Source organism: Felis catus, chromosome E3 (genome assembly GCF_018350175.1).
Source record: "Felis catus isolate Fca126 chromosome E3, F.catus_Fca126_mat1.0, whole genome shotgun sequence".
NCBI classification, from domain to species: domain Eukaryota; kingdom Metazoa; phylum Chordata; class Mammalia; order Carnivora; family Felidae; genus Felis; species Felis catus.
The window spans coordinates 12,620,264-12,645,737 of record NC_058383.1 but is presented as its reverse complement, the minus strand read 5'-3'; the positions used below and the strand labels follow the sequence as shown (position 1 = coordinate 12,645,737).

Below are 25,474 nucleotides of genomic sequence, written 5' to 3'. Positions count from 1 at the left end.
ATCACCCCAGTGGGGAAGGGATTTGACATATTTCATGTGGTGCCTCCAGAGTTTTACGGTAGTTTCCAAAACCACGGCTCACCTTCATGTCTCTCACTCCTCTCTTTGATCAGAATGTAGGATTGCTATGAAAGTCATCAGATTCCTGATTCTTAGAACCCCTTCCTTTGGGCCAGAGCCGTACATGGCCTTCCAGAACGAGGTTGCATCATCTAATTCACTGGGAACTACGAATAGCAAAAGCAATCTTAAATCCGAGGATCCTGGGACATTTTATTTTTGTGTTAACAGTTTTGTTCAAAACTTTGTAAGATGAGCACATTTGCATTTGGAAGTTGTTAGTGACAGACCCATGAAAAGAGAGAAGGGAAGGGTGCTAAAATTTCATTCATCAGATGAACTTCTGGGGGAATGCTCTTATTTATTTATTTACTTATTTACTTATTTATATTTTAGAGAGAGAGACTGCACGTGAGTGGGGTAGGGGCAGAGGGGGAGAGAGAGAGAGAGAGAGAGAGAGAGAGAGAGAGAGAGAATGAATCTTAAAGAGACTCTATGCTCAGTGTGGAGACTGGTGTGGGGCTTGATCCCACGATGCTGGGATCATGACCTGAGCCAAAATCAAGAGTCAGAAGCTCGATTGACAGAGTCACCCAGGTGCCCTGGGGATTGCTCATTGTCTACTGGATCCTGTTCCCCATGCTGCAATAAGGAGGGTCGTGGAAAGGTTTGGAGACTCGGGGAGTAGAGAACTATTAAGAGTTCGCTAAAATATAGTGTGGTAATAGCCAACGTTCAAGGAATGTACAAAGCCCAGTGATAGTCTGGAAGAGGAGGAGGTTGATTTCTTTGGGGATAAGGATGAGAGGGGGCTTTATACACCAGATGTGACTTCTGAGTTGAATCTGATGATGAGTAGAAATTCAAAAAGAGGACAGGGAGGACTGACGTGCCATGTCTCTGCAAACAACAGGTGCAAAGGCCTCCCTGGGGCTCCCTGGGGAACTTGAAGTGTCACGGGATATGACAGGAGGTGGAAGTGGCAGTGGAGGGGCCAGTTTGGGCAAGACATATGTGATAGGTTAAGGCGTTTGGGCATCATCCCATACACAGTGGGGACATGTGAAAGAGCTTCCAGCAGGGGAGTTCATGGAAGTGACATCGGTGGCGGAACATTCTGAAGGCAGGAAATTGCTGAGGGGTTATTGCAATAGTTTGGTGAACCAAGGTAAGAGATTTTCATGGGGTAGAAATAATAGGGAGAAGGAAGAGGGAAGGAGCCAGTCGGTGTTTAAGAGGTTGCACTGACAGGACCTGGTGACCGATTGGGTGTAAAAGATGTGAAGGAGGAATAGTGGAGAGCAATCTTCATGTTTTACATATTGAGGACGGAGCCGAAGAGAAACATTTTATTTTATTTTGTTGGGGAATACAGTGAGTTTAGTGCTAGCCCTGGACTTGAGGTCCTTAAAAGATGTAGGGGTGAAATGTATATAGGCAAGAGAGACCTTTCTGGGGCTACGGTCTTGAGATACATCATTTTTATGTTGATGTATTGATGTCCAACGGTGAGTATGGAGAGACCTGAGACCACAAACTAGGGGGCTCTGAACACTTAAGGAGTGTATTTGTCAGCTTTTGCTGCGTAACAACCCATTCCAAAATTAGCATTTGTTGTTTCTTATGATTAGTGGTTTGGCGGGGTGGTTCTTAGAATGGGCCGGCTGGCTGTTCTATGATGGCCAACCTTACAGGTCTGGCGGTCGGCTCCGTGTCAGCTGGGCTACTAAGATGCTCTGGCTGCATGTCTCTCCTCATCCCGCAGGCTAGCCCAGGCTTGTCTGCACGGTGGTGATTTAAAGATTCCCAAGAGGAACAAAAGAGGAAAAGGCTCCAGTGCACACTTTTCAGGTGTCTGCTTCAAGATGCCCCATTTCCTCCGTGTCGTTGGTCAAAACAAGCCACTTGGCAAGCCCAAAGCCAGTGTGGGAAGGGACATAGATACAGCAAGGGGAATCGCTATGGCTGTCTTTGCCAACACTCTCTCACGTGAGCGTGACAGGTGGGAATGGAACCCGTGACTATCTGAGCGTCTACTTTGTGCCTGGCGCTGTGCCACACAATTTAGAGAAATTCACAGACGCAAAGAAATCGGTTCAAAGTCATATTTACTAAGTGAGTGAGCTGTCATTCAAATCTTGCTCCATCCAGGTCTAAAGTTGACGCTTGATTGTACCCCATGGTCTCTATTTAATCAACCTAAGCTCCTTGCATCAGCAAAACTTCACCGTGCTGAGAATTCCCTTTGCTGCCCCTGCAACAAACACATAAGCCGAAAAGAACAAAGCGACCCTTTAAAACGTTCAGATGAGAGGTTGTGTGCTTGTGTTTGACCATTTGTTCTTGATTATGACGAAGGCTAATTGTTTATCTTACGGCTGTTGGGATATTAGGACCGTAAGTGCTGCTAGCACATTCTGGGGTTTGGCACATTTGGCTCGGAATGACTTAGAGGGAGTGTTCGCTTGCCTTTGAAAGGTGTTTATTTTTCCTCATTAAGTCTGTGTGCAATCTATTCTTTCTGCAAATGCCGATTGCTTCCTTCAGGCTTGCTTTCAAGAGGAGTGCCCTGGACCAGGGGCTTTACCTTATCCTCACTCCCCTCACGTCACCGAATCTATTTTCCACGGTCAGCCTTAGCTCTTAGCAGAGACTCTGCATGTGGGATTTTTATTGTACGAGCGAGTGTAATACGCGAGGATCATCAGAACGCCCTGGGCAAATTGTTGCTTCCCATTGTAACTCCTTTCCTGGGTTTCGAAACAAGAAGAGTTGACAGATGAGGTACATGTGAGTTCGTACTCTCAGGGCTAATTGTGATTTGTGATCCTTGCTTCTCGGTCCCGGGAGAAGGTCAAGGGTCCAGGTTAGCTTATAGCACAAAAATCTGTGTGATCCTGGACCTGGATGTTTCTCTAGCATCATTTTCCACCACCGCCCTTCATGGCCATGCCATAACGCTAGCTATTTCCTCAGAGCCCATGTGCTCTCCTGTCCTCACTCTGCACTCGTGGTTCTTTTTCCTGGAGGGCTCTTCTCCTTTACAGTGATCTTTCCTTGTCCTGGAAATGCCAGCTCAAACTTCAGAGGTAGCAGCCTCTGTGAAGGCTTCCATAATCTGTAGCCCTGCACCCAAGCTCCCGACAGTACTGGGGACTCTTCTCTCTGTTCTCTGATGTCCTGCAACTATCTGTAGCAAAACAGGATCACCCTGTGTTACAATTTTGTGTCTTCTCTTTGGACTGGGAATTCCGACGTGGCTTGCTTCTCCGTGTCACGTGGCTTGCTTCTCCGTGTCTCTAGCTCCCTAGTACAGTGCTTGGTGCATAAATGATGCTCAATACATGATGAGAGATTGACTAGCTTCCCCCGTCCTATCCTGCACAGTCTCCAACTCATCTAGCATTGTTAAAACTAAAAAAAAATTTAAAAATATTTTTGATAGAGAGACACAGAGCATGAGTGGGGGAGGGGCAGAGAGAGAGGGAGACACAGAATCTGAAGCAGGCTCCAGGCCCTGAGCTGTCAGCACAGAGCCTGATGTGGGGCTCGAACTCACGAACTGTAAGATCATGACCTGAGCCGAAGTTGGATGCTCAACCGATGGAGCCACACAGGCACCCCCCATCTAGCATTTTTTTTAAAAAGTAAGCTTCATGCCCAGCGTGGAGCCCAATGCAGGGCTTGAACTCAGGACCCTGAGATCAAGACCTGAGCTGAGATCGAGAGTCGGATGCTCAACCGACTGAACCACCCACGTGTCCCTCACTCACCCAACATTTTCTGACAGTGGTGCTGACCTCCATCTTATAGGCTGGGAGGATATATTATAATTGCTGCTGCCCCTGTAAATATTAGGGGTAATGTCTTTAGGCTTAGCAGTTTGGTGGGGCATCTCCAGCTTCTGGGTGCCCATGATCAAATCCCAGGACAATTCTAGCTCTCCGTACCTGTGCTTTCCCTGACCTCTGGTTTGTGTGACCTGAGGTCCTTGGAACTTTCTAGTCTTTGCAGAGAATGATCAACTATTGGTCTGGTTTCTGACACCTCAGAGGGGCTGAGGAGTAGTTTAGTCAGGGAATGTGTCAGATCGGTTGAGGGGAAGAAAACCAGAAGGCGGGGGATAACTTCGAGGGATCTCACCGAAGTCCAGGAAGGTTTCACGCTTGGGTCACTGGGAGGATGGAGGTGGTGTCATTTGTAGAAACGCCTGCCTAACACAGGAATAGGATCAGGTTTGGGAGGTAAGGTGATAAGTGTTCGATCACGCCAAGTTTGAAGCGATTGTGGGACACCACTGTGGAGTTGTTCAGTAGGAAATCAACATGGAGACCTGAGGCTGGGGAGAAACAGCTCAGACTCATAGTGAGAAAGACGGCGTTTACTCAACTTGAGAGGGTGGATGGGATTGCCAAGCGAGAAGCTACAGACACAAGGAGAGGCTGCCGAATGGATACGTTGGAGAACATCTAGGCTAATCGTGATTCAGAAGGATGGAGAAAGATGTAAGGGTCCTGAGAGAATATAAAACCATTAAAATTTATGGAGTATAGTTTGTTGAGAGCTGGTTTGGAGACTCGTATAGATCTTAAATGAAGAATAGACTATGCCTTATGGAATGATACCCTCCTGAACTACGTAGAGCATTTGCAGGTTTACACATGAAGGCTGGTGGTCCGACCCAGCAAATCTGATTAGTCGAATCAGCTCAGGTCGTAGGTAAGGAGACAGATTTTGCATGGGAGTGGGGGCAATTTCAATAAGATGGGATAAATTAAGAGTGTCTATTGATGCAGAGAATCACAGGGGGGTTTTAATCCTGGCAGAATTCTTGACTGCATTTTTAAATAAGGTGGGTTTTTTTGTTTTGTTTTTTTGTTTTTGTTTGTTTGTTTGTTTTACTCCTGAGTCTCTCACGGGGAGCAAAAGGTATTTTTCTGGTTTACAAGTGGAATAACCAGACCCAAATGGGACAAACTCTGTACTTGAATTAACTAATTAATTAATTTTTGGTGTTCACTCAGGCCTCAGAGAGAGGCTGCTTTATTGGAAGCTGTTCTGTTTTTGTTTGAAATAAGCAATTAGCACTCAGACGGCCCATTGGGAGTTCTTATTTATGTATTGTGGTCAAATGTACACAACATTTACAATTGGAACCATCTGTAAAATTTTAGCCAGCTTTCATTTTAATTTCGGTATAGGTAACATACAGTGCTATAGTAGGGTTAGGTGCCATTTTAACCGTTTTTGAGTGTACAGTTTTGTGGGATTGAGTACATGCGCAATGTTATGCAACCATCACCACTATCCATTTCCAGAAGTTTTTCATGGTCCCAAACAGAAAGTCTGTAGCCATTAAACATTAACTCCCCACCTACCTCTCCCCGCCAGCTCCTGGATCCACTCTTCTACTCTGTCTCTATGCATTTACCTAGTCTAAGTACCCCCTCTGAGTGGAATCACACATAGTTATCCTTTTGTGTCTGGCTTCCTTCACTTAGCACATCCTTCGGGAATTCTTGACAGCTCTCTGGAATTTGGCTATCCCCATGTCTTCGATACGGATTTCTGGAGTATGTGACATAACTCCTCAATTATTTTCTCGGAGGTCTTGTCTCTGACCTCTCTTGAAATGGCAAATGGAAGTTTCTCTCCAAAGAAGCCACTTGGCACATTTTAAACTTGTTTTTCATGTTTATTTATTTTTGAGAGAGAGAGAGAGAGAGAGAGAGAGAGAGAGAGCATGCGTGTGCGTGCATGAGTGGGGGAGGGGCAGAGAGAGAGGGAGACACAGAATCTGAAGCAGGCTTCAGGCTCCAAGCTGTCAGCACAGAGCCTGATGCGGGGCTCGAACTCATAAACTGTGAGATCATGACTCGAGCCCAAACTAAGAGTCAAACACTTAACCTGCTGAGCCACCCAGGCACCCCAATTCTTCTTTTTTAAAATACAAAATCAGTTCTTTCTTTTTTTAAAAAATTTTTTCAATGTTTTTATTTTATTTTTGAGAGAGAGAGAGAGAGAGAGACAGAGTGTGAACGGGGGAGGGGCAGAGAGAGACAGGGAGACACAGAATCCGAAGCAGGTTCCAGGCTCCGAGCTGTCGGCACAGAGCCTTATGTGGGGCTCGAACTCATGATCCGCAAGATCATGACCTGAGCAGAAGTCGGACGCTCAACCGACTGAGCCACCCAGGTGCCACTACCACTTTGCAAATGTTAAACACAACTTCCATTTGCAACAGTTGTGTGACGGTAGTCTTGGGGGTAGTTTCAACTTTGGCCAAAGCCCTGCAGTGGTGGACTTGTGGTTCTACCGATCCAGCACGCAGGCACCATGCCCCATGCGGCCCTCCCCACAAAGGGGACCCTGGAAACCCTTCGTTATGTGCTAGAGCGCACGTGGGCTTCCTTATCCTGAGTAATTGCGACCCTGTCGTATGAGCACTTGTCACATGTCAAAACACTTCTTCATTTTAATGGCTTCAATAAAATTTTTTTGCAAGCCCCAATTTTTTTTATTATTAGATTCCACAGACATAAAATTACTCTGCCAAATTGCTAGAAAAGTTCCTAAATGCTTATTTCCCAATTTCCATAATTATCTCGTCTTGGTGGCCCAGCAGTGCATCATCCCCAGACCACACCCTGCGTCGTCCCCCATTGGGAGCATCACACGTGTGGGCAGGTTGCTGGGAAGCACACGTTGTGGATGTTTTGAAATCTCGGAGCAACATTTCCTCTGATGGGCTCTTTACCCCTTACGTGGGAAGGGATTGCTTTGCCTGAACTAATCTCTAGCTACTCCCCCGCATCCGAGGAAGACGCTGTCCTTCGGTTGTTCTGCATCGGATGGTTAGGGACTCTGATGAGAGGTCGGGAGACACCAAGGGCTGGAATTCTTGTTTGGAGGTTGCAGTTGTCAGATGTGGTTCTCTCAAGGCACTGCTGTGGGGTTCTGTTGTGTTCCTTCCCAGCGTGACTCACCAGCATGCCGCTGAGAAATCACCTGGGCTACCTCACCGGCTTTAAATGGCGCAGTTCTGCAACGCATAGACCAACTCCCAGCCATTTTGGGGGGTCTTTTAAATAATATTTAAATCTCTGAATGATTCCTGGTACTAATAATTGGGTATGTTCAGTAATTCAGCAACTTAATTCAGTGTCGAGTCTCAAGTGACAGGTCAGTCTCACGGGAGGCTGGGAGCATGAGAAATCTTATCGAGGTCTACGTCTGGGCTCCAGAGATAGGCACTACCCTAGTACACTTCTGCGTAGAAGGTCATGATGAAAGCCAAAAGATGGCCTCTTAGCCTGTGAATCTCAGAAGGCAGGCCCTTCAAACACCCTAGCGGAGCAAAAGGTGGTGTGGTGTTACGCACCAAAAATGGGTGCTGGCTTTAGGACCTGGCTTCTGTCCTTTCTCTGCCATTCATAATCTATGTGAGTTTGAGCACGTACTTAACCTCTCCAAGCCTCATGGATTAAAAATGTTAGGAGGATTAAATGAGAGTGTCTATAGAGCTTGGGACCTGGCGTATAGCAAGCCCTTGCGTGTTGGTTTCTGTCCCCTCTGTGATTTCTCTGCCGTAGTCTCAGAAAGCAGCTTTTGAATGCTCAGGTTATAGGTGGAAAGCGTAGTCAATTGCTTCACAGTTGTGGCTGAGAACACATTTGTACTGCACACTGTTGTCCTTTTTTATTTTTTTCTCCTGGAGCGTGCTGGACTCCTTTTTCTCCTGGACTACAAGTCCTTGTCTCTTAAAGAGATTGCGTGTGGTAGTAATAAACAGGCTTTTAGCAAAATGGTTCTTTAATCCTGTGCAAGCATATTCTGGACTCACAATAAAAATGCAGATGAAAACAAAAATGAACTAACGCCTTTTACGTGCTGGTTGGGCCACAATCCAGAGTTTGATAGCATGTTGGGTTAGGAAGGGTACTAGACAGCGGGGCACTGGGGGTGGGGGAGAGTAAATTGGGATGTTTATGGGGAACAATTTAGTAATGTCTATCAAAATCCCAGGTGCATATTTTACTTCTAGAAACGTAGTCATGCTTGCTTATATGCAAAATCAAGTATTCACCATATCTATCCCGCTATGATGTCATCTTCAAGGTATGTTTTTAAAAATTATTTTTATTTTAATATTTTTTATTTATTTTTGAGAGAGAGAGAGAGGGAGAGTGTGAGCGGGTGAGGGGCAGAGAGAGGGAGACACAGAATCCGAAGCAGGCTCCAGGCTCTGAGCTGTCAGCACAGAGCCTGACGTGGGGCTCGAACTCCCAAGCCGTGAGATCATGACCTGAGCCAAAGTCAGACACCACTCAGGTGCCCCTTCAAGATATGTTTTTAAGTGAAAGATCAAATCGAGAGGAATGTGTATAGCTTGCTTTGTATATACCGTATTTATGTGAAATAAAAGGGAAATATTCATGCATCCAAAAACAAGTGTATCAGGCTGATCTTGACATATTTATCTGTGGAAACATAAAGGAAATGAAATAGGGCAACGGTGTCTGCAGGAAGGTGCAAAAACAGGCAGTCTTCTCTGTAGGAGTGAAACGTGGGTCTTCGTAGCTCTTTTCTTCGGTGTGTTACATGCGGCCAGGATGAGTCTGTTTTGTGGCTCTACTCTCAGCACCAAGGACAGGATCTCTCCCAGTAAACACTGGTGAATGAATGAATGAATGAATGAATGAATGAATGAATGAAGAAATTGACCTCTTTCCTGAGCTTGCAACTGGATGAATCCTGCCAATGGGAACCAGGGAGGCACCGTACCGCTGTATTCACCTAATGTTCACTGCAAATCGTCTGGAAGGTCTCCGGTGTGGTGGTAGAGAAGCAGGAAGAGTGCCCCCATAACCTGGAACCATGGGACCCGATTATTGATTGCTGCAAAGAGCCAGCAATATTATACAAAAGAACCTAATGCTGGGAACCATTTGAAAGGGTAACTTACATGGAAAACTTCCTGTGATCATGTCAGTTATTAGTAATTTCATAAAAAAGTTTGTAGGGGCACCTGGGTGGCTCAGTCAGTTGAGCATCTGACTCTTGATTTTGGCTCAGGTCATGGTCCCACAGTCATGGGATTGAGCCCCACGTCAGGCTCTGTGCTGAATGTGGAGCCTGCTTGGGATTCTCTCTCTTCCTCTGCCCCTCTCCCCTGCTCTCTCTCTCACTCTAAAAAAAAAAAAAAATTATAAATGTCTGTGATAGAAAATAAGGATAAGTGAAAAACAATAATTAACAATCCCATTAGCCAGGTATAGCCACTGTTAATATTCTGGGATGCATTCTTCTAGTCTCCACTTATAACACATGCACACACACACATACTCCCGTTTTGTTAATCAGAAATTTCTCAGATGTGAGAGATTTTAATTAAATTAAGTCCTTTAATTTTTAAAACTGAAGTACAGGTGATACATAACGTCACATTAGTTTCAGGTGCGTGATACAGTGATTCAACAAGTGTATACCTTATGCTGTGCTCAACACAAGTGTACCTACGATCTGTCACCGTACGACACTGTTACAATATCATTGATCATCTCCCCTATGTGGTGCCTTTTGCCCCCACGACTTATTCATTCAAGACCGGAAGCCTGTATCTCCCACTCACCTTCACCTACTTTGCTCATTCCCCCATTTCCTCCCCTTCACACAACCACCCATTTGTTCTCTGTATTTATGGGTCTGTTTCTGCCTTTGTGTTTTGCTTTGTTGTTCAGATTCCACATATAAGTGAAATCATATGGTATTTGTCTTTCTCTGTCAGACTTATTTCACAAAGCCTCTAGGTCCATCTGTGTCTTTCTTTGCAAATGGCAGGATCTCATTAGTTTTTATGGTTGGGTAATATTCCATTATATGTATGTGTATGTGTGTATATGTGTACGTATATACATCTCACATCTTTTTTCATGTCTTTTTGCTTTTTTGTTTATTCATTTAGTTATTTACAGAGAGAAAGACAGAAAGAGATGCAGAGAGGAGGAGTGAGAGAATCCCAAGCAGGCTCTGAACTGTCAGCCCAGAGCCTGACATGGAGCTCAGTCCCATGAACCCTGAGGTCATGATCTGAGCCAAAATCAAGAACTGGACGCTCAACTGACTGAGCCACCCAGGCGCCCTTGTCATGCTCTTTTCTGATTATTCCTGTTAACGTTAAGATGAATTCTCCTACAATCATGCAGAATGACTTTCAGTTCTCTGAAATGTCCCATCCTTTTCCTTTGTGGCTTCTTCTGGACTTCTCTGTGCCTTGAGGGTCTCCCCAAATCTTGGTTTCTCTCACCACTTGGTTCCTTTGTATTCTTTAGACCTTAGCTCTCGAATGTCATTTCCACAAAGAAGGCTCACCTAGCTGTCCCTTCAATTAGATGTCCCTTCTCTGCACTTTGGTTACACTTTGTGCAGACTTCAGTATATTACTTAGCACATCCGTTGTGTACTGTCATTTTTGGCTTCCTTGTTTCTTTCTCCTACCAGACTGTAATCTTAAATAAGGAACAACGTCCTATTTAAACTAAGTTTGCGAGGACTGAGCAAATAGTAGATGTTGCATAAATGTTGGATGAATTGAGCAAAAGCATAGAAGGCTTTCACATACTTTCCCTTGTTTAGCAGGCTTCTCCTAAGACTTCCATTTGGGTGAAGAAAACACATCTTATGAGTCACCGTTGGATGTTCTCTGCCCGATCATCAACTCCTCTTCATGGTGGCTGAGGAGCTATCTGACTGGTACTCTGGAAAGAATAACCTGGATGAGCTGAGCTGAGCCTGGCTCTCCTATTTCCTTTTGGGAGTGACCTGTCTACTGAGAGTCTGAGATTTCTTCTACTCCTCAAGCCCTGAGCCTTAATTTGACATCCCCCCAGCATGTGGACACCTGCCCCAGCCCAGAGTGGCCTGAGACTGAGCAACCCGTCTGCCTCCTTCTGGGGCTCAGGTGGAAGCCCAGTTTATCTCTCATTCCACTCTGTCATCTCACCTGGCTTCCCTCGGGAACAAAGGTGAAAATCCTAGTCTCGATCGTCCTCTCGGTTTTGTTTTTCTATTTATTTAAGGACCTGGGTGGGGAAGAGACGTAATATTTATAGAGGTGCCCTAGGGAACGCCTATAGTTGATTTGACCATTATTCCCTTTTAATTGATGGAAACCGAGACTCTGAGGGGTCAGTTGACAGGTCGTAGGTCATGTTTACCGGGACCTGACCTCAGGTTCTCTGACTCTCCATACTCAAGCTGGTTTTTTTTTTTTTCTTTCTCTCAGTTTTCCTCCCACTATGTGAACTGGAAGTGGTAGCCCGAATTGCCACACAGGCTGGAGGGAGGAACTCAGGAATCGTAAAGTCCCTTCCGAGTGTGCGTCTACAACGCACCTCCTGGGCCGGCATCTGACTGTCCATTTCTTTGTTATCCTTCCCATGGGGCACATGCTGAAGCGTTCAGTAAACGTACGCTTACCACCAGCCCGATTGTTTAGCATGCGAAGCCCCCAAGAACAGACACAGGCTGTGTAAACATTCAGTGCAGATGATTGCAAAGGAGCTATGAGGTCATGTCTTCAGTATGGGAAGCACTGAGCAATGCTTTTCTCAGTCACACCCACAGGCACAGGTCATAGGGCCATCAGTCACATCATCCTCAGCAACGAAGACTGGCGTAAGCAATAGGGTAGGGGCTGGGGGACTTCCTGACCGCTGACTTCATCCTCTGCTTTGGGGAGCCGAGCCAGGCTTTCTGGTACAGCATGAAGTTTCTCAAATAAGCTTAGCTTTGGGAAGCAGTTTCCCTCTACTTTTTATGTGTTTTCTGGGCTTTCAAACCCATGGGTATTTTGAGGGAAACATAGCCCATATGTTTCTGATTTACTTACATTAAACTTGCCAGAAGTTTCTTTTGTAAAATCTATTTCACGTCTGGGAAACCTTCTCGGCCTGTTTTTTAAAGCCTTTTAGCCTGGATATTCACACTCAAAAGGAAGCAGAGAATTGAAACAATTATTAGGACATAATTGAGGCCAGAAAACCCCTTCGCCTTTGTTACCTGAGCATTTCTGGGAAAAGGTAAATCTGGAAGTCCTCCGTTACTGAGGTAATTTTGCCCGAGTTATCCACTTTTCACATTTTGTGTGTGGATACAATCTTCAAAGACTGACATCTTTCTTCAAAGCACCATAGGTAAGGTTTTGGTTTTCTAGTTAAGTTAATCTTGGCCAAGTGTCCCTGGTCTGTTTCCTATTCAGGAATCTCTGAATTTGAGTAGGTTATAAATTTGACAAAGTGCTTTTATTTGTTTATTCTTTGCTTGGAGGAGAGGGTGACATAAATCCAAGGAAAAATAAATGTACATAAGACTTTCAAACTATACTACTAACTTTCAGATGATAAGTAGTATTATTTTTATTAGCAATAAATGTCAAAGCACTGAATAGTGGTTGGGAGGGTTGACATGGTGGGAGAAAGAATATATTGGGAAGAAATACGGACAACCCACTTAAGAGTCAGGGAAAGGAAATTAGAGCCAACCCACCCCAAAATACACATCCATTTAAGAAGCTGGAGCTCTGTTTTCACAGTCGTCTAAGTTCCTAACCTGGAAGGCTGGCTGCAAGTCATATGTGGGTGAGAAGCTCTGGGACCTCCCGAAAAGCAGAAGAGAGCACCTCGCCCCCACCCCCCACCCCCGGCCCGGCGTAGTTCTCACATATTGGCTCCTATCCACCATCAAGTTCCTTCACGGCATTCCCTAAGTTGAAGTTTTGATTTCGCAGTCTTATCTGCTACCTTCCTCCCCTTGCAAAATTGAATGTGTGCCTTCTCTGAAAGGTGTTTACGCCGAGACGTCCCGGAAATTCCAAGTCACGAGGGTAGAGGGACAGGTAGGGAAAAACTAGAGGTCCTTGGGAAAGAGCCCTGATTGTAAAAGGTGGGCCAGAGGTCCCGACTCCCGTAATGCATGGGATCCCCTAAAGGGGTGGGGGAGATGGGAAGGAGGGGGAAGGAGAATGTCAAAGAAGACATGAATTCCCAGGACGTCTCTTGTTCTCAGTGGGACCCCTGGCTGTTGACTTCTTCCTTTGAGCAAGGCTTCTAGCCACCCTCAGAGCTATGGTCGTATCCATCACTGTCTCTATTCTTCTTGGTCTTTTGGGGAGGAAGAAAAAAAATCAAATCATGCACTTTTGATCAAGAAAGGGCTATGGAGATCCCATGAGCGGACATTTTTATTTTACAGTTGAAGTCACGGAGACCCAGAAATGTTAAGTGACTCTTCGGTGACCACAGAGCTGGTTAGTGGCTAGCCTAGGATTCGACTCAAAGGCTGTTGACTTCTGCAAGAGCCTTTTCTCTTGCAGCAAGTGCCAGGATAGAATTTGTCCTCAGAAGGTAACAGAAGATGCTCAAAATTGCATGTTACTGATGCCCTTTATAATTTGTTACGTAGACATTTCAGATTCTACAAATGTGAACTTTGAGGTAATGATATATTACTACGTATTGCTTCATAAGATATCAATCTGAAATCTCGTATGTTGAGTTGGTATAAAATTAGAGATTCTCATCCTATCCCCAAGAGCATATTATTTTCCTTGCTTGCTTAAAAGGGTCTATTTTTAAATATGAGAAACTGTGCATTTCTTTTCACGCAAATTAAACCAGATACAAACCAGATGAAACCTTTTTTTTTTTTGCACTTCACTGATTTTATTTTATTATTATTATTTTTGTGTGGCTTTTTAATGTTTATTTTTTATTTTTGAAATGAGAGACACAGCACGAATGGGGGAAGGGCAGAGAGAGAGGGAGACACAGAATCGGAAGCAGGCTCCAGGCTCCGAGCTGTCAGCACAGAGCCCGACGCGGGGCTCGAACTCACGAACCGCGAGATCGTGACCTGAGCCGAAGTCGGATGCTTAACCGACTGAGCCGTCCCCAGGCGCCCCTATTTATTTATTTATTTTTCATTTGACAAATAGCTATTGAGTACTTACGTGGGCCACTTGCTTTTTTATATGTATATTCTCTCACTTAAAAACCAGATGTCACCTTGGCTTTCATTTTCTCCCCTTCGAATTTCGCCCTGCCTTAGCCGAACCCTTGCTTTACCCACATGTGTCTATAAGTCAGCGGGTTCTAAGCTCGGTTCCACCGATTGCCACCTAGGTGAATTTGTGCACGTTATTTGTAAGCCCAGGGTTCCATTTCATTATTTGAAGAAGGCAGTATTTGGGGTCGACGGGCAAGCTTCTCTCTGGGATTATAAATTTTTTTTTTCAACGTTTATTTATTTTTGGGACAGAGAGAGACAGAGCATGAACGGGGGAGGGGCAGAGAGAGAGGGAGACACAGAACCGGAAACAGGCTCCAGGCTCTGAGCCATCAGCCCAGAGCCCGACGCGGGGCTCGAACTCACGGACCGCGAGATCGTGACCTGGCTGAAGTCGGACGCTTAACCGACTGCGCCACCCAGGCGCCCCCTCTCTGGGATTATATAATCATACCCGAAACAGAGTTCCTTTGGGAAAGATGCGCGAAGGAAAAAGGTTTCCGTAGTGGATCCAGAATGCTGGAAACTCCAGCCTTTCACACAGGACGAGAGAAACAATGACTGCAGGTAAACGGATCACAGTATGTTCTGGAAACCCGATGAGATGGCGTATGCTGAGTTGTGTGTGATACTATTGTTCTCTGATGGAGCGAAATGAGAAGTGTTGTTTCGACACAGTGCACTAATGTGTTACTGAATTCTTGACACAGGCATTTCCCATGCAATGCTAAACTCAAATCCCCTTGTAAAGAATCATTCCAGATTGAATCCACATATGGGGCTGGATGAGGAGTGTGCATGAACCCTGTCATCACGTGTCTTAGGTACAGGGGACAAGATGTTCAGCTGCTTTCCAGGGGACAAACCACAGTTCTTTTTTTTTTTTTTTTTAATGTTTTATTTATTTTTGAGACAGAGAGAGAGTGCGAGCAGGGGAGGGGCAGAGAGAGAGGGAGACACAGAATCCGAAGCAGGCTCCAGACTCCGAGCTGTCGGCACGGAGCCCGACGCGGGGCTCGAACCCATGAACCGCGAGATCATGACCTGAGCCAAAGTCGGACACTTGACCGACGGAGCCACCCAGGCGCCCCAACCACGGTTCTGAATGTAACAGAGAGAGGCGCCTGGGTGGCTCAGTCAGTTGAGCGTCTGACTCTTGGTTTCGGCTCAGGTCATGATCTTGCGGGTTTGTGGGTTTGAGCCCCGCGTTGGGCTCCACGCTGATTCTGTCTCTCCCCCTCTCCTTCTGCCCCTCCCCTGCTTGTGCTCTCTCTCCCTCTCTCAAAATAAGTAAATAAAAAAAAAATAAGCAAACAAACGTGTAATCTAGAGCAATGCCACTTTTGGAAACGAAAAATCGCGACTGACTGGCGAGCTCGGCGATAAAGACGCCTTGTGTTAAGGCCACTTCTTCATCATGCCTGTGACCTAGCTTTCATTATTCAGTGGGTTCCCTCAGTGTGTATTTCATTGTATGCAAATTCCGATCTGGAGGAACGCTTTGTAATCGCGTTTCCGTTCCTTAAGGTCTCTTGCCCAGTTGGCAACCTTCCTTCTTCCTTGACCGGGGCCTCTGTTTCGGGCACCGCCAATCCAGTGCCTCCTCGGAACAAACCGCTCGAGGGAAGGCCCGGCCACTCCTTCACGAGCTCGACTGGAAGTGGAAAATCACGGTTGCGGAGGAAGTAAGTGCAAAGGTCAGGAGACTACGGATTCAGAGTCGAATCCTCATGTTTTTGCTTTTCTGGCAGGAAACGGCAACTGGGATCAGACAATGGGATTTTGAAGGAAAACACGAGAGGCTGATATTTCAGTTGTGACACGGGACCTTGGGACAATCTTCTACGTTTCCTCACCGCAGAGGGGCCAGCCATCTCTCGAAGCCCTTCAGCACCTGCTCGTCTTCTCTGAAACTTCAAGATGGAGTGAGTAAAAAAATGGCAATTTCAGAGTTAGCTGGGTGTCAGACTCCAGTGCCCCCGCGTCCTGACTCATGACCTTGAGTACATTAACGTCTCCGAGCCTTGACTTCTTTACCTTTAAACAAAAAGAGGCAAGGGTGCCAGTTCTTCCGTGTAGCGTGAGGCGTCCATGGCATAATGTCCGCAGAAGTGGCTATGCCACACTTTGCACATAGTAGGTGCTCAGTAAATGATACTTCTCCTCAATGTCTGTATCTGCCTGTATTATAGACACCAGCTACTCTTTGACCTCACAAGTCTTTCTTTCTGGATGTGGATGTTGGGTTGTCCGATGTTTCGGAACATTTTTTGAGAGCCACGAGAGCCTCTGGCACAGTACTAGAGGGCGTTTGCTTATCTGTGGTTTCTGTTGACTCTAATCTTTCCAAGTGCTAGATCCTGCATGATTTTGTGCATCTTCCTTCCCTTGCTGATCTCGTGGGATTTGTCTCCTTGACTGCCTAGAACTGCCGTGAGGCCCCTGAAGCCTGACGCCTCCTCTTTCTTTCCAGCTTGGGCTTCAGCATTACCCCCAAACGTTCTAGTTATTTCCGGTATAATCGTAATAGCTAACGTCTGTTCGGTGCTTACCAGGTGGTAGTTATTGGGTGAAGCTCATGCCATTTAGTGTCACTTAACGTGATCTCCCGGTAACCCAAATGAGGAAAATGCTTTTCTAATCTACATCTGATAGTCAGCTACCCGAGGCGTGAAGAGGCTGAGTTTTGGCCCGATGCAGGGGCAGGAGGAGGATTTGAATGCAGAGCTCTAAGACCTCAAAACCAGTGCTCAGCTGCTGTGCTGGAGGGCTTTTTCAGTACCACCTGGTCTTCGGATTGGCCAGAGGCTGTTCTTACAGACGACACGGGAGGGCGTGAACTCCTTCCTCCTCGAGGGGGAACCGTTGGCAACAGAAGCCACTCAGCTGAAACATTCTGTGGCTATGAACAGGATGCAATTAAGTCTATAATCTGTTATGGTCACCGGAAGGATCATTTGGAAATGAGAACTCTTTCCAACGAGCAGTTCAGATGATGTAGGTGTTCATGTTTGAAACCCATAACGTCTGTGCTTATCATTGCTCGTCATTCCAGATGGACAAGCAGGAACTATCTCTGGGGAGTGTCTTCAAAATGAACAATTGGAGGAGTCAGAGTGACCCTTCGGCTCTCAAACCCCAGGACCTTGCACGCATTAGAGCTTCCAGTTCAATAGCTCCGTCCATCCTTTCAGAGCAAGAGAGCGATGTGGCTTCAGCCTTTGGGAAGACACTATTTACTGGTAGAGTGGTGACAGGTTGGAGAGCTCTCTTCTGTTCTGGCCCTCAGCATGGTGACATCACCTCCTTATCTCTTAAGTTCCACAGCCCCGGGCGGGGGGCAACATGGAGGTGGGGGTGGCAGAGTTTAACTGTTGGAATAACTGAGGGAGGCAAGGCAGTCAGGTGGCCTGTTGGTGCTTACATTAAAAAAAAGAAGAGGGGCGCCTGGGTGGCGCAGTCGGTTGAGCGTCCGACTTTAGCCAGGTCACAATCTCGCGGTCCGTGAGTTCGAACCCCGTGTCAGGCTCTGGGCTGATGGCTCAGAGCCTGGAGCCTGTTTCTGATTCTGTGTCTCCCTCTCTCTCTGCCCCTCCCCCGTTCATGCTCTGTCTCTCTCTGTCCCAAAAATAAATAAAAAAAAAAAGTTGAGAAAAAAAAGAAAAAGAAGGAAGAAAGGAAGGAAGGAAGGAAGGAAGGAAGGAAGGAAGAAAGAAAGAAAGAAAGAAAGAAAGAAAGAAAGAAAGAAAGAAAGAAAGGAGAGGGGTTTCTAAAATCTCTGTAGTTTCTGTAAATAGAATGCATATATATTCCCCTCTCCTGCTTGGATTGGAAGGCAAAGAATGTAGGACTGTCCAGCTCACTGGGCACTTGTGACCCCGCCAAAGGGGTTCTTGGTTTGGAATCAGACAAGGTTGGCTTTGAATTCCCATTCCATTCATTTTTAGGGATGTGTTTTTTGACAATTTAGTCATCGTTGTAACCTCCCAGTTTCGCACTGGGGATAATCACATAATGGCCATTAAAAACTGTCTCCAGATTCTTGGATACTTTTCCCACTGGGTGCCTATGTCTCCTCTCCTCCAATCTGGGTGAATCTTGTGACTGTTTCGGCCAACGGAATATGGCGGAAATGATGCCGAGCGGCTTCTGCGGCTAGGTTAGATGAACCACCTAGCCTCTGCCTGGTATCTTGAGTCACTTATTCTGGGGAAGACAACCACCACAGAAGAGGTCCAACTACACAGGAGGGACCACGTCTACAGACCCTGTTGTGCAACCAACTGACAGCACCATGGAGTAGCAGCCCTCTGTGTGAGCCATGTAGGACATCCAGTCTAGTCAAGTCCTCATGGCCACAGTGCACCTGACATCTGACCCAATGGTGTAAAAGGTCCCAAGTGCGAACTGCCCACCCCCGCCCCCTGCAGATTCCTGACTCACAAAATCGTGAGCAAAATCAGATCGTTGTTTGACGTATTTAGTAGCTGACGAGCCTCAGTTTCTTCCACACTGGTTCTCTTCCCGTCTAAGGTTGTCATTGGTGACCAGGATGACTTTGTGTCCCTAGGATAATGGTTTTTGGCCGTGGCTGGAGGGACGTGGTGAGGTCATCCCCCTAGTGACAGCCCCGTCTTGCCGTTGTGTGTCTTGAGTTTGAGTCACTGCCTTGGGGCCAATTTGTGTAAACTGGGGCCATGTAGGTAGACTTATAAACTGTAGTAAAACCTGGAAAGATGATCCCATCACTGAGGACTCACTGCTAATCTCAGAACTCAGTGGGCTTTTCTCACTGCCCTTGCTATGGGACATTTCCACAGAAATGATCCAGACTGCACACTGACTTGAAGCCGGCTACTTTTCTGTTTTTCTGTTCACTTACTATGTTCAAATTGGCCCTAATATACCAGGGAGAGGTTGCAACCGGGAGTACAGACGGCAAGGGGAAGGCTGCGGGCGGAGCAGTGAGGGAGAGCCCTGGAGAAAGAGGAGTCCTAGGACATCAGAGCTTCGCGGGCAGCCCGTCGTCCCCAAGGGGGTGCGGTGACGGTGGCCCCAGGTGACGGGAGGCCAAGCTAATTCCATGTGGCACGGATGGTGGAGGAGACTCTGAGACCTAACTGAGCATCATTTGCTTGCCAGGAACAGAAAGTCTGACACGTGCTAATTGAAGAAAGAGGGTCTCTCTAGTCAGGAGATCGGGGAACCTCAAGGCATCCAATTGCATGGAGTAAAGTAATCGCCCAGAGCTGCATAGCTAACGTGTGGCAAAGTTGGAACTTGCATCCATGACCACTGTCTTAGTGTCCAGGGTTGGCTGCTTATCTGAAGCTCTGGATCTTTAAGATAAATTCTCTTGAAGAGTACAGCTTTTTTTTTTTTTTTTTTAAAGTTTATTTATTTTGAGAGAGAGAGAGAGCAGGAGGGAAAGAGAGAATCCCAAGCAGGCTCCGTGCTATCAGTGCAGAGCAGACTCAGGGCTTGAACTCATGAACCGTGAGATCACAACCTGAGCCCAAACCAAGAACCGGATGTTTCACTGACTGAGCCACCCAGGCGTCCCTCTTGAAGACTACAGTTGAACTAGTTGGGGCCCAGAGAGTGGTTTTGAATCCGATGTCCAGTCCTGGCTGTGACGAGTAGGACCCTTGCGGGCTCTGGGTGGGGGTGGGGGTGGGGTTAGAGAGTCGTTCTCTAAAAAGAGAATGTGAGTCTCGAGGAAATACTGAGCATTGTTAGCAAACCAGTTGAGTGGTGAGGGGTCACAGCACAGAGCCGAGGTGTCCCTGTGGCTCCTCTGTCCAGGTAATGACCTCTTGCCGGAGCTGGAGCTCCCACAAGGCTTCCCTGGCAGACAAGTGATGTGCCAAGGCCATCTGAATCTCGGGCGTTGTTGCTTCTGTCTCCATTCAAGAGACAGTGGCCCTAGCCGGCCTTGTGTCCTTAAGGCAGAGCGTCCCATCCTTTCTTAACATCAGCAGAGACCTAGAACTTTAAGAAATACAGTCTCTTTTTTTGTTTGAAGCGTGGAGATTGACATCACAACATTGGAAGGGAGGCCCGGTCCTGCCTTTCTCGCCTCAAGGCCGGGCTCCGCTCTGCCCAGCTGCATGCTTAGCATCGGCACAGATGTCGACTTGTCCCATAGTCTCCTCCGCGGTGGACTGCGTAATTTCCCGGAAGGGGCTGCCTCTCCCCTTGGTTCCCTTGACCTCAGCCGGGCCGTGTTCCTTTCAGCTGGTGCCTCGGGGAGGTGCGGGGACTTTGATAAAACACCGCGCCGGACTCGGCTTCCCCAGCGAGTGAATTGAGGTAAGAGGCCCCGAGAAACCAGACATTTGGATGTCAGCGTTTGTGTTTGGGAGAGAAGTTGATTTGGAGACTAGAGGAGGAGACTCTGCTCTTTCGAAAACGACAGAGGGGAGCGTAGCCTTCGTGCGCGGGCAGCCTCCATCAGGGAGCAGGTGGCTTTCAAGGCACAGGAATGTTTCCAGATGCCACATGTGCCTTTGGAAGACAAAGGCGAGCTCCTCGAGGGGCCGGAGGCAACATGGTTGCCCCTGGGCCTGGGGAGCCGCGATCATTCCTAAAAAGACACAGAGTTCCCTTCCGTACCCCTCTGCGTGTCTCCGGCCTCAGCCAGTACTGCCAGCCACAGAAAATCCGGCAGGACTGATGTCGTAGGAGCACGGCTGTCAGGGATGATAGGGAAGGGGGCAGATCGGTCGGATGATCTTGTTTGTCCTGGTGCCGGGGTGGAAACGCATGGGCTGGGGGGTACGCGGCAGCGTCGACCTGGCTTCAGTGGATCGGCTTTATCTTCGCTACAGGCCCCTGCTGTGTGTTTGCCAAGCGTGAGACCCGATCGTTGCTCCCTTGGGCTAGCTCCGAGACAGGCTGCTGAGGGCGGGTGACTCATCCGTGGGCTCCGATGGGCACTCTGCCCGCTTGCGGGCTGTATGTAGCCTGCGTACGTTGTGTCATGAACTTTCAGGTTGGTAAGATGCTGGGGACGCCCAGATGATGTCACCTGTCTAGTGTTAGGGCGGTAACAAGCCTCTGAGACTCCTGTCACGGTGTGGGGGACAGTAGGGATGCTTCAAGAGACTGTGCTCGGAAGCTCGATTCAATCTGCTCATCCTGCCTGGTGGGCAGAGAGAGAGAGAGAGAGAGTTAAGGGTGCCCTCTGCATTGCCCTCAGTCACCTTCCTGGGCTACGTGTGTGCGTATTGATGCATGTGCACACACTTATTTGTGTGCACGTGTATATGTGCGTGTGTATATACTTAGCCTGTTTCTCATTATGTTATTAAGGGAGAGTTTGTGGCGAATATGGTAATGGGTGTTTTCCTCCATGCGATGAGTCTCAGGAGTTTAGGAATGCTGAAGCAATGAGGGGAGTTAGGCATGTGGTGTGATACAAAGCGAGCTCTGGAATCCATCTGACTGGTTTGGACCTCAACTCGACTTTACATACAAGCTATGTGATTTTGCTTCAACTTCCCTGAGCAGCAAGTTTCTCATTTCAAAGGCCAGGTTAATCACCGTGTTTACATTGCAGGGTTATTGTGAGGCTTAACGTGAGATAATCCATGGCAAGTATTTGGCACAGTGCCTGCCCCATTGTAAAGGATTTATAAATGTAAATTACTGCTATGATTAATCAATATCTCTAACAAGCTCTCAGGATCACATTATGGATGGGTTTCGTGTCTTTAGATCTCTGCTGAACTCATGCATACTTATGGCTTTACCAGCCTTTGGAGCAAATGCATCCCAGGTGGCTGTTCGGGGGCAGCTGGAAGCCTCTGGGTGCCACACAGCCCCTCTCCCAAGGCACTGTCTCTCATGTCAAGCTGAGCGTCTGCTGGCTTGATGTTTTCTGAGTGCCTGTCTTCCTCTCCTGGCTTCGCTCCAGCTAGGGACTGCTGGCCAAGGTGACTAGCGCAATCCTGGTCTAAACCAAAGGATTAAAGCAACTTCCCTCCAAGATAAATACATTTCCTTCCATGATTAATAAGTTCATTACCTAATTGAAGAAAACCACGCAAGTGGCAAGAGAAGCCACGGGCAAGAGTGTGTGTGCGTATGGGGGTGGTGGTGGTGTGCAAATGTGTGGGTGTGTTCGTGCTTATGTGTGCATGTTGGTGACCGTGCACAAGGGTGCTCGTGGCCGTGTGCACCCTCGTGGAGCGAGGGGAAGGAACATGAAATCCATAAATCCCATACTGCTGTTCACGGAGCATCTTTGGAGTTTGGGTCTGAAGATTATAGTTGAACTCTGCCAGTTCGTTCATTATTTAATCCTTTAATTGATGACCGTGGCGGATGGATGGCTGCAGCACATCCTTGGCAGGGAGGCAAATCCCATTTATTTGTTTGTTACAGTTGCACAATTTAGTGGAGAGCGGGTGATGGGAGGTCACCCGTGCTTCATGGTTCAAAATGTTATTATAAATAACAATTAATCCACTTAGATATCTGGCTCCGCTCAACCTGGAGAATCCTACTGGATATAAAAGATTCTGGAGAGGAAAGCTGGGAAGGAAATGCAGTTTTCCATCTCCTTGGCTCGCTCTCACTGGCTGGTCTTCCAAAGCGCACAAGGTTTTTCCAAGACGATACACATTCAAGAATGTCGGTGCCACCTCTTAACTCTGTTGGTTTTTTTGCCAGGATCCTCTCTTTGGCAGTTATAACCACGCATAACCGTGCGATGTTTCTTAAATTGCTCCATTCAACTATTAGGATTTCTGTTATTCATCTGTTCTCTCTGTATTGTCTTCTTTTTTTTTTTTTTTTTAATTTTTTTTTTCAACATTTATTTATTTTTGGGACAGAGAGAGACAGAGCATGAACGGGGGAGGGGCAGAGAGAGAGGGAGACACAGAATCAGAAACAGGCTCCAGGCTCCGAGCCATCAGCCCAGAGCCCGACGCGGGGCTCGAACTCACGGACCGCGAGATCGTGACCTGGCTGAAGTCGGACGCTTAACCGACTGCGCCACCCAGGCGCCCCTCTGTATTGTCTTCTTAAGAAGATTGCAAATTCCTTGAAGGCAGAGATGATCCCTTAGCACAGGTACAGGACAGATGCCTAATAACACAGGAAATGAACGCTGATTGAGCTCCTACTGTGAGCCAGGACCCGTGTTGAGCGCTTTCCTACACGCTCAGCAAGATTTGAATGTGGAGGGACGTGGAGAGAGAGATCCACCTGAATGCCAAAAAATGATGTAAAACAGTACCATCACGTAGCCCAGCATAACGTGACGCGATAAAAGGGGAAAATACCCGAACCGTAAAAACAATAAAAAAAGGGGCGCCTGGGTGGCGCAGTCGGTTAAGCGTCCGACTTCAGCCAGGTCACGATCTCGCGGTCCGGGAGTTCGAGCCCCGCGTCGGGCTCTGGGCTGATGGCTCAGAGCCTGGAGCCTGTTTCCGATTCTGTGTCTCCCTCTCTCTCTGCCCCTCCCCTGTTCATGCTCTGTCTCTCTCTGTCCCAAAAATAAATAAACGTTGAAAAAAAAAACAATAAAAAAATGCAATTTTATAAATTTAGAGAGAATGTAGTAACAACTCTGATTTACGCTTCATATTTAAATTCATAGTCTGGTTTCCACCTGTATTATGGTCTCCAAATGGTTCTGCCTAAGATTTCCATCTACTTCAATGAGCAAATCCGTGGGTTCATCAGGTTTGGTGAGGAAAACAAGCTATTCTATGCATCCTGGGCACAAAGAATTTTTTTTTTAAATAGGCTTTTTTTTTTTAAGAGCAATTTTTGGTTCAAAGCAAAATTGAGCAGAAAGTACAGCGAGTTCCCACATATCCCCTGTCTCCCGCCCCCACAGGCTCCCATACCCCGCACCAGAGTGGTACATTTGTTACAATCGGTGAACCTACATTGACATATCATTGTCACCCAACGTCTGCAGTTTAAATTTTTTTTTAAACTTTTATTTATTTTTGAGAAACCGAGACAGAGTATGAGCAGGGGAGGAACAGAGAGAGAGGGAGACACGGAATCCGAAGCGGGCTCCAGGCACAGAGCCCGATGCGGGGCTCAAACTCATGAACCGCGAGACCATGACCTGAGCTGAAATCGAGTCAGACGCTTAACCGACTGAGCCACCCAGGAAGTTCTAACGTCTGCAGTTTATATTAGGGTTCACTCTTGGTCTTGTACGATCTATAGGTTTTGGCAAATGTACGATAATGTATAAACACCGCTATCATATCATACAGAGTAGCGTCACTGCCTAAAAAGCCCTTTGTGCTCTGGGTACAAGTAATTTTAGTGTAGGATTTAGAGATTTATTTAGATATTGGAAGACATAGGGAACTGAAGTTGGCGATAATCCACAGTCAATGGTTTTAGCCTGGTGTATCAAAATGGGGGGTTCAAAAGAGTCCTCTGGGAAGCTTCTGGGAGCCTCCTGTCTGACCTTCTGTCCTGATTCATCTGCCCTCAGAAAATAATGGGCTTCCAAATGTCTCTTCCAATGATTGTCCTTCCTTGGGAAACTCTAACTCAGCACCATCTGGGGAAGGGGATTCTGGGAAATGCTTTTCTCAAGTGATGCTTAAGTCGAGAGACCTTCAAAGGGGCTAGTAAGTGCTGAGTTGACAACAGTCTTTGTGTAGTTGACCCTTCCATAGCGTTAAGACCCTCGTCCTCCCAGAAAGTTCACTTTCTGGAGATGTACAACCCAATGCACTGTATTTATGTATGTATGTATGTATGTATGTATTTTTTATTTTTAAATGTTTATTTATTTTTGAGACAGAGAGAGACAGAGCATGAACGAGGGAGGGGCAGAGAGAGAGGGAGACACAGAATCGGAAGCAGGCTCCAGGCTCTGAGCCATCAGCCCAGAGCCCGACGCGGGGCTCGAACTCATGGACCGCGAGATCGCGAGATCGTGACCCGAGCCGAAGTCGGAAGCTTAACCGACTGAGCCACCCAGGCGCCCCATCACTGTATTTATTTATGGATCAAGCGCGTATCTTGAACCCCTGCCTCCTTCCCTGCCTTAGGATCCAGGCAGGACCACCTGGATGAAAATCTAGAGTTCAGAACACGTCTAATGCAGCCAGAAACTGAGATAATCAGTTGTATTTTTACCTTCAAGATCTTTTCTCTGACTACTTGGGCTCCGTCGCTGCACATTCCAGGTCGGAAGTATTGTTTCCACCCCTCCACCATGTGTTTTTTTTAGTTTAAAAAGCAGCAGCCTGCCTTCAGGCCAGTGTCCTTATTTTGTAGCCACCTATCACGTGAGTCGTAATCACGGCGCCTCATAAGTGGAAAAGAGTAACTTGTCAAAACCGGAGGCTTCCAAAGGGCA

At 47.0% G+C, this 25,474-nt stretch overlaps 1 long non-coding RNA gene across 4 annotated transcripts in view; it reads left to right on the top strand.

The window, feature by feature from the left end:
- The window catches only part of LOC109495178, a 117,071-nt gene that overhangs the window by 37,280 nt on the left and 54,317 nt on the right, over window positions 1–25,474 (top strand). For 2 of the 4 annotated variants that reach the window (XR_006591103.1, XR_006591101.1), the window contains exons 3-4: window positions 10,699–11,084; window positions 15,876–16,049. This is a non-coding gene — a long non-coding RNA (uncharacterized LOC109495178). Of the gene's footprint in view, window positions 1–10,695; window positions 11,085–15,875; window positions 16,050–25,474 lie in introns of all 4 variants that reach the window. The other 2 variants (XR_006591102.1, XR_006591104.1) reach the window with 2 other exon arrangements.